This window comes from Chlorocebus sabaeus, chromosome 5 (assembly GCF_047675955.1).
Source record: "Chlorocebus sabaeus isolate Y175 chromosome 5, mChlSab1.0.hap1, whole genome shotgun sequence".
Taxonomy (NCBI): Eukaryota; Metazoa; Chordata; class Mammalia; order Primates; family Cercopithecidae; genus Chlorocebus; species Chlorocebus sabaeus.
Window position 1 is genome coordinate 27,168,635 of NC_132908.1, and position 8,721 is coordinate 27,177,355.

The window sequence follows — 8,721 nt, forward strand, 5'->3', positions numbered from 1 at the left end:
CGTGCAGTGGGATGGGTGAACCATGAAGCATCAGGCCACCTGACCCCGGCCAGACACAAAGAATTACAGGGCGGGCATGATTCCACTCATGTGACACATCTAGAATAGATACAGTCACAGGGACAGAAAATAGACAGGTAATTGCCAGGGGTGGGGGGTAGGAGATCCTGATGTTGCTGATTCCTTTTTTTGTGTATGTGTGTGTGACACAGAGTTTCGCTCTTGTCACCCAGGCCAGAGTGCAATGGTGCCATCTCGGCTCACTGCAACATCTGTCTCCCACGTTCAAGTGATTCTCCTGCCTTAGCCTCCCAAATAGCTGGGATTACAGGCACCCGCCACCATGTCTGGCTAATTTTTTTTGTATTTTTAATAGAGATGGGGTTTCATCATATTGGCCAGGCTGGTCTCAAACTTCTGACCTCAGGTAATCCACCCATCTTGGCTTCCCAAAGTGTTGGGATTACAGGCGCGAGACAGCACACCTGGCCTTGATGTTGCTGATTCTAAGACCACATTCTGGATAGTGCCCAACGTCCTACCCATCAACAATGTCCAACAGAACTTTCTGGAATAAATGCAGGCAGGCGAGCAAGCCCTAAAACCGGGGCTTAGCCCAAGAGGGTCCTTGGCTTTGCCCAGAAAAAAATTCAAGGGTGAAATCTTCAGCAATCTTTTATTGAACTGGAGCTGCTTCTTGCTGAGCAAGGCTAACTCATAGGCAGGGTGCCCAGAACCAGGCTTGTGGGTTGGTGGCAACTGTATTTATACCCACTTTCAATCACATGCAAATTAAGGGGTGGGTTAATGCAAATCAAGAGGCAGGTTATTCAGAACTTTCTAGGAAAGGGGTGGTAATTTCTGGGTCATTGAATGGAAAAGGACAATAGCCTCTGGGTCATTGCTATGGCATTTGTAAACTGTCATGGCTCTGGTGAGAGTGTCTTAAGCTAATGAGCAATGAGGGCAGCTAGGGATGGCTTTTTTGGCCATCTGCTGGCCTGCCAGTTTTTTCACCTTATCCTTTTGGGACCTGGAAATAACTCTTGCCAGTTTCCTAGTTTATTTTTGTTCTTTTTTTTTTTAATTTTTGAGACAGAGTCTGGCTCTGTCGGCTGGTCTGGAGTGCGGTGGCGCTATCTCGGCTCACTGCAACCTCCGCCTCCTGGGTTCCAGAGATTCTCCTGCCTCAGTCTACAGAGCAGCTGGGATTACAGGCCAGCACCACCACATCTGGGTAATTTTTGTATTTTTATTAGAGATGGGGGTTTCACCATGTTGGCCAGGCTGGTCTTGAACTCCTGACCTCAAGTGATCTGCCCGCCTTGGCCTTCCAAAGTGTTGGGATTACAGACATGAGCCACCATGCCCAGCCTCTTTTTTTTTTTTTTTTTAATGAGACGGAGTTTCTCTCTTTCACCCAGGCTGGAGTGCAGTGGTGCAATCTCAGTTACTGCAATCTCCGCCCCCCAGGTTCAAGCAGTTCTCCTGCCTCAGCCTCCTGAGTAGCTGGGATTATAGGCACCCACCACCACATCTGCCTAATTTTTTTGTATTTTTAGTACAGACAGGGTTTGGCCGTGTTGGCCAGGCTGGTCTCAAACTCCCGACCTCAGATCCACTTGCCTCGGCCTCCCAAAGTGCTAGAATTACAGGTGTGAGCCACCGCACTGGCCTCCTGTGGAATTTCTCAGCCAACTCCGTGCCCTTGCTGCTGCTGCATTCCCCCTCCTCCTCCCCAGTCCATGCCCTCATCCTCGTAAGAATCTGGCAGATCGGGGTAGGGGGAGCCTAGGGATGAAATATGACCAGCCCCCACAGGCCACTCCACAGGGCCACCCTCACCCTCACACACCCGGTGAGAACCCTTGAAGTCGAGTCCTCCAACTACCACTTTCTATGCCACAAACCACCTCCAAACTTAATGACCTCAGATAGCAATACTTATCCTTCTCACAATTTGCATTGGGCAGGGCTCCGTGGGGACAGCTCATCCCTACTCTATTTGGCACCAGCTGAGTGGCCTGAAGGCTGAGGCTGGAATGATCTGAAGATTGGCTCCTTTACATGTTATAGTTGATGCTGTCACTAGCTAGGACTTTAACCAGGGCACCTCCATGTGTGTCGGGCTCCCTCACAACATGGTGGCTGGGTTCCAAGGGTGAGTACAGGGAGGAGAGGGAAAAGGGTGGGGATAGAGAGAAAGAGAAAGAAAGAGAAAGACAGAGGAAAGAGAGCTTTACCTCTTTTATATTTTCAACCTAGCCTTGGAAGTCATAGTGTGACACTTCTGATGCATTCTGCTTGCAAGGCATTCTGCTTGCAAGGATTCAGTCACTAAGGCTAACCCATATTCAAGAGGAGGGGAATTAGACTTAATCTTTTCAATAGGAGGAGTGTTAAAAATTTTGCAAACTTTTTTTTTTTTTTTTTTTTTTTGAGACAGAGTCTTGCTCTGTCGCCCAGACTGGAGTGCAGCGGAACGATCTCAGCTCACTGCAAGCTCCGCCTCCTGGGTTCTTTTTAGTAGAGACGGGGTTTCACCATGTTAGCCAGGGTGGTCTCTATCTCTTTTTTTTTTTTTTTTTTTTTAATCTTTCAAGCTTTTATTTACATGCCATGATCCAGGATGGATTTTAGATCTTGTTGAAAGCAGCCACATCCATGACTGCACATAGTCCTCAAAAGCAGTGATCTGCTCCTCCAGCATATCTGTTCCAACTTTATCATCTTCAACTACACACTGTATTTGAAGTTTCTTAATTCTGTATCCCACTGGAACTAGTTTAGATGAGCCCCAGACTAAGCCGTCTGCTTGAATGCTTCTGACGCACTCCTCTAATTTTGCCATATCTGTCTCATCATCCCAAGGTTTCACATCTAGTAAGATGGAAGACTTGGCAACAAGTGCAGGTTTTTTGGCTTTCTGTGATTCATATTGTGCAAGACGTTCTTCTCTTAGCCTCTTTGCTTCTTCACTTTCCTCCTCATCATCAGATCCAAAGAGATCAATATCATCACCATCTTTACTATCTGTAGCTCCACTTCCTGAAGTGTCTTCCACATCGGCAGGACCATACTTGCCCAAAGCTTTCTTCACTCCTGGCAGGCTGGCCTTTTCCTTTTCGTAGGACTTGATGTGATTATACCAACGTAGGGCATGACACAAGTCAGCAGGTGGTGGGCTGGACACGGCTTCAAATACTGCCACATCTGCTTGTGATGGCATATACCCCTCGATGTAGCTCTTGTCCGCCAGGTAATCGTTGAGCACCTGGAGGCTGGCGGGGCTTTTCAGGTCTCCGAAACCCATGGTGTCGGCTGCATCCGAGAGCTGGGGAGCAGCAGAAAAACAGCGCACAAGTTGTGGGCGCCCCGCACTGAAGAGAGGAAAAAGGGCGGTCTCGATCTCTTGACTTTGTGATCCACCTGCCTCAGCCTCCCAAAGTGCTGGGATTACAGGCATGTGCCACAAAACCCAGCCACCTCTCTGTTTTTGATAGAAGCTCATAACTTTATTTGGGATCTGATTTGGATAAGACTGCCTTAATAAAAGAATATACATCTCTCCTGGGATGATAAAATATTTTTGTTTTTTTTGAGACAGTCTTGCTCTGTTGCCCAGGCCCAAATGCAATGGTGTGATCGCAGCTCACTGCAGCCTTAAACTCCTGGGCTCAAGTGATCCTCCTGCCTCAGCCTCCCATGTAGCTGGGACTACAGGTGTGTGCCACCACATTCAGACAATATTTTTTATTATTTTTGTAGAGATGAGGTCTTGCTATGTTGCCCAGGCTGGTCTTGAACTCATGGGCTCGAACAATTATCCTGCCTCGGCCTCCAAAAGTGTTGGGATTATAGGCATAAGCAACGCCACCCAACTGATAAATGACTTTCTGTCTTTTCTGATAAATCCTTTTTGATGTAAAGACAAGTGTCCTTTGGGTTGAGTACTCTGATCTATACAGAATTTACATTCTGGGCTGGGTGCCATGGCTCACGCCTATAATCCCAGCACTTTGGGAGGCCAAGGCAGATGGATCACCTGAGGCTGAGAGTTCAAGACCAGCCTGGCCAACATGGGGAAACCCTGTCTCTACTAAAAATTACAAAAACTAGCTGGGCCTGGTAGTGGGCGCCTGTAGTCCCAGCTACTTGGGAAACTGAGGCAGGAGAATTGCTTGAACCTGGGAGGTGGAGGTTGCAATGAGCCAAGATCATGCCACTGCACTCCAGCCTGGGCGACAGAACGAGACTCCCTCTCAGAAAAAAAAAAAAAAAAAAAAAAAAATTACATTCTGTTTGTGAGGGATGTCTTCTGGTAAATTTACTTTTGCTTTGGTCTGTGTGCCCAGTTTGGATTAACATTTTTGGGAACACTCTTATCTTGGTTTCTTTGGATTTGGTTTGACTCTTTTCTCCTGCTTATTTCTAAAAATCTCCCAAGAGCAAAAATAAACATTCCAACCAGTGGGTTCAGGATGGCTAACGTAAGCCACTAGGGTAGTTCCTGCTGTCTAAAACACCAGACTGAACTCCTAATATCCCATAAATTACAGCATTTATAGGGTTGTCTTTGCTCTCAAGTCATAAATAAGAAATGGAATGGGGACAGCGCGGTGGCTCACACCTGTAATCCCAGCACTTTGGGAGGCCGAGACACGTGGATCACATGAGGCCAGGAGTTCGAGACCAGCCTGGCCAACATGATAAAACCTCATCTCTACTAAAAATACCAAAAAAATATTTAGCTGGGCATGGTGGCGGGCACCTGTAATCCCAACTACTTGGGATGCTGAGGTAGAAGAATCACTTGAACCCTGGAGGTGGGAGTTGCAGTGAGCTGAGATCGTGACACTGCACTCCAGCCTGGATGATAGAGCAAGACACTGTCTCACAAAAAAAAAAAAAAAAAAAGAAAGAAAAAAAAAGATAAAGAAATGGAATGGAATTCTCAAACATGAAGGTATACCAGGATTTCTGGTTTTTGTTGTTGCTATTGTTTTGGTTTTTTTTTTTTGAGATGGAGTTCGTTCTTGTTGCCCAGGCTGGAGTGCAATGGTGCCATCTTGGCTCACCACAACCTCTGCCTCCCGGGTTCAAGTGATTCTCCTGCCTCAGCCTCCAGAGTAGCTGAGATAACAGGCATGCACCACCATATCCGGCTAATTTTGTATTTTTAGTAGAGACGGGGTTTCACCATGTTGGCCAGGCTGCTCTCAAACTCCTGACCTCAGGTGATCCTCCCACTTCAGCCTCCCAAAGTGCTGGGATTACAGGTTTAAGCCACCACACCTGGTCAATGCCAGGATTTCTAGGACTCCAGTTAGCTACATATTATGGCTCATTCTTGTGTACATTTTAAAACTGATGAACAAAATTACATCAAGGAAAATTCAGAGCTCAAATGGTCATTATTCATAAAACCTACAACTATAGAGTTAGCATGAAGAGCCTTCTAAGTTCTCTTTCTCTCCCTTTTATTTTATTTTATTTTTTTTCTGCCTGCTTTGAATCTGCTAACTTTTCCCCCAGTGTTGAGATAAAACTCACTGCTTATGGCATTCAAGTCAAGGTTAAATAAAAGTCTTAAAGGGCTTTTGAGTTACAACTCCATGGTAACCAACAACCTAGACAACTTTTTTAAAAAGATAGTATCTTGCTATGTTGCACAGGCTGGAGTGCAGTGGTATGATCGTAGCTCACTGTGACCTCAAACTGCTGGGCTACAGCAATCCTGCTGCCTCAGCCTCCCGAGTAGCTAGTACTAACTGCTGCACAGTATTCAGACCAGTTAGCCTTTTTTTTTTTTTTTTTTTTTTTGAGACGGAGTCTCGCTCTGTCACCAGGCTGTAGTGCAGTGGCGTGATCTTGGCTCACTACAAACTCTGCCTCCCTGGTTCAAGTGATTCTCATGTCTCAGCTTCCTGAGTAGCTGGGATTACAGGCATATGCCACCACACCCAGATAATTTTTGTATTTTTAGTAGAGATGGGGTTTCACCATGTTGGCCAAGATGGTCTCAATCTCCTGACCTCGTGATCTGCCCACCTCGACCTCCCAAAGTGCTGGGATTTCAGGCATGACAGCTAGCCATTTTTTAAAAACATAAAATTAGGTTTGCCTAACAATTGCTTAGAGTGTGAAACACTTAAGTGAAAAATGAATAATCTGAAGAAAAAGGCTGGGCGTGGTGGCTCACGCCTGTAATACCAGCACTTTGGGAGGCTGAGGCAGGCTGATAACTTGAGGTCAGAAGTTGGAGACCATGTTCCTGCTCAACATGGCGAAACCCCATCTCTACTAAAAATACAAAAATTAGCCAGGTGTGGTGGTGCATGTCTATAGTCCCAGCTACTCAAGAAGCAGAGGTGAGAGAATTGCTTGAAACCAGGAGGCGGAGGTTGCAGTGAGCCAAGATCATGCACCCTGGCCTTTGCACCCTGGCTTGGGCGACAGAGCGAGACTCTATATCCAAAAAAAAAAAAAAAAAAAAAAAAGAAAGAAAGAAGAAAGAGAGAAAGAGAGAAAGGAAGAAAGAAAAATAGCTAGACAAATGTTTATAAGGCCAGGTGCAGTGACTCACGCCTGTAATCCCAACACTTTGGGAGGCTGAGGCGGGCAGATCACGAGCTCAGGAGTTTGAGACCAGTCTGACCAATATGGTGAAACCCCACCTCTACTAAAAATATGAAAAATTAGCCAGGTGCAGTGGCACGCGCCTGTTGTCCCAGTTCCTCGGGAGGCTGAAGCAGGAGACTCTCTTGAACCCGGGAGGCGGAGGTTGCAGGGATCCGAGATCGCGGCACTGCACTCCACCCTGTGCAACAGAGCAAGTCTCTGTCTCAAATAAAATAAAATAAAATAAAACACCAAAAAAGAAGTTTACAAAAGTTAGACTCTCTCAGATCAAAGAAGTTGAAACCTTGAGCTCAGAGCAATAATGTAAGGTATCTCTGTCCAGCAAAACAAGTCACTTTTTCTGCCACACAGAGGCCAAAAAGCAAAAGCAAAAACAAAACAGAACAAAACACCTGTTAAAATTCTTTCCTGCCCACATTTGCTAATCAAACCAGACCAGCAAACAAAAGGCAGATGTGTTACTAGTTCCAGGGTACTTAGATATGTTGTATTTCTTATGTAATTTAGCCAATCCTGGCTATAATGTAAACAATTGAAAATTTAACACTAAACTCATTTGAAACTGAGAAAAAAATTGTTTTTTGAGACAGTCTCACTCTCATGCCCAGGCTGGAGTACACTGGCACAAACACAGCTCAACCTCCTGAGCTCAAGCAATTTTCCTGCCTCAACCTCCCCAGTTGAATCCTGAGCTGGAACTACGGGCATGAACCAGTACGCCCAGGTAATTTTCTCATTTTTTGTACAGATGAGATCTCACTTTGTTGCCCAGTCTGGTCTTGAGCTCATGGGTTCAAGCAATCCTCCCACATCAACCTCCCAAAGTGCTGGGGTTACAGGCACTAGCCACCTCACTCAGCCGAAACTGAAAAAAAAAAAAAAAAAAAAAAAAAAATTCTTTTTAATGTGTAAAAAAGTTTTTGTTTTTTGTTTTTTAAAAAAATTAAACTGCCTTGGAACTGCTTTACCCAAAATTTTGGTCTGCAGCCTTCATCAGATTATTTATTGGGGGAAATAGCCATGTGAACAGGTCCAGTTTTATCAGAAGTATAATTTGGATCCAACTGTCTTTTATAAACTGGTGAGCTTGCAGGGCACAGTGGCTCACGTGTGTAATCCCAGCACTTTGGGAGGCTGAGGCGGGTGGATCACCTGAGGTCAGGAGTTTGAGGTCAGCCTGGCCAATAAGGCAAAACTCTGTCTCTACTAAAAACCACAAAAATTAGCCGAGCGTGGTGGTGCACTCCTGTAAGCCCAGCTACTCGGGAGGCTGAGGCAGGAAAATCGCTTGAACCTGGGAGGCAGAGGTTGCAGTGAGCCAATAAAATAAACTGGTGAACTTGTGTTACTAACTCATGACTTACATTCTAAAATGAAAGTTATAAGACCTTTATGTGTGTGTATATGCGTTTTTGTTTTGTTTTGTTCTGTTTTTGCTTTTTGTGTTTTTTAAATTTTTATTTCTTAAGTACAGATGTGTGTCTTAGTTTTGGGTTTCTTTGTTTTTGTTTTTTTCAAGACACAGTCTCACTCTGTCACCCAGACTAGAGTGCAGTGGAACAATCTTGGCTCACTGCAATCTCCACCGCCCAGGTTCAAGCGATTCTCCCACCTCAGCCTCCTGAGTAGCTGGGATTACAGGCACCCGCCACTGTGCCCGACTAGTTTTTGTATTTTAGTAGAGACGAGTTTTATCATTTTGGCCATGGTTGGCCAGGCTAGTCTGGAACTCCTGACCTCAGGTGATCTGCCCATCTTGGCCTCCCAAAGTGCTGGGATTAACAGGCATGAGCTACCATGCCCAGCCGGGGTCTCTCTCTGTTTACCCAGGCTGGTCTAGAACTCCTGGACTCAAGCGATCCTCCTGCCTCGGCCTCCCAAAGTGCTAGGATTACAGACATGAGGCACCATGGCAGGCCTGTATGTGTGTTTAGATGTGTTTATGCATATGTACGTGTATTATGCAAAATATCTGACATAGTTGGCCAGAAATCCTTTAAGAAATTCTACTTATATATTTGGGTGCTCATATAGTTGCAAATATTGTTGGGTGCAGTGGCTCACACCTATAATCCCAGC

At 45.5% G+C, this 8,721-nt stretch overlaps 1 pseudogene; it reads right to left on the reverse strand.

Annotated features, from left to right (window-relative positions):
• Positions 1-2,571: 2,571 nt before the first annotated feature.
• Positions 2,572-3,363, reverse strand: LOC103230832 (elongation factor 1-beta pseudogene; annotated as a pseudogene).
• Positions 3,364-8,721: the final 5,358 nt, after the last annotated feature.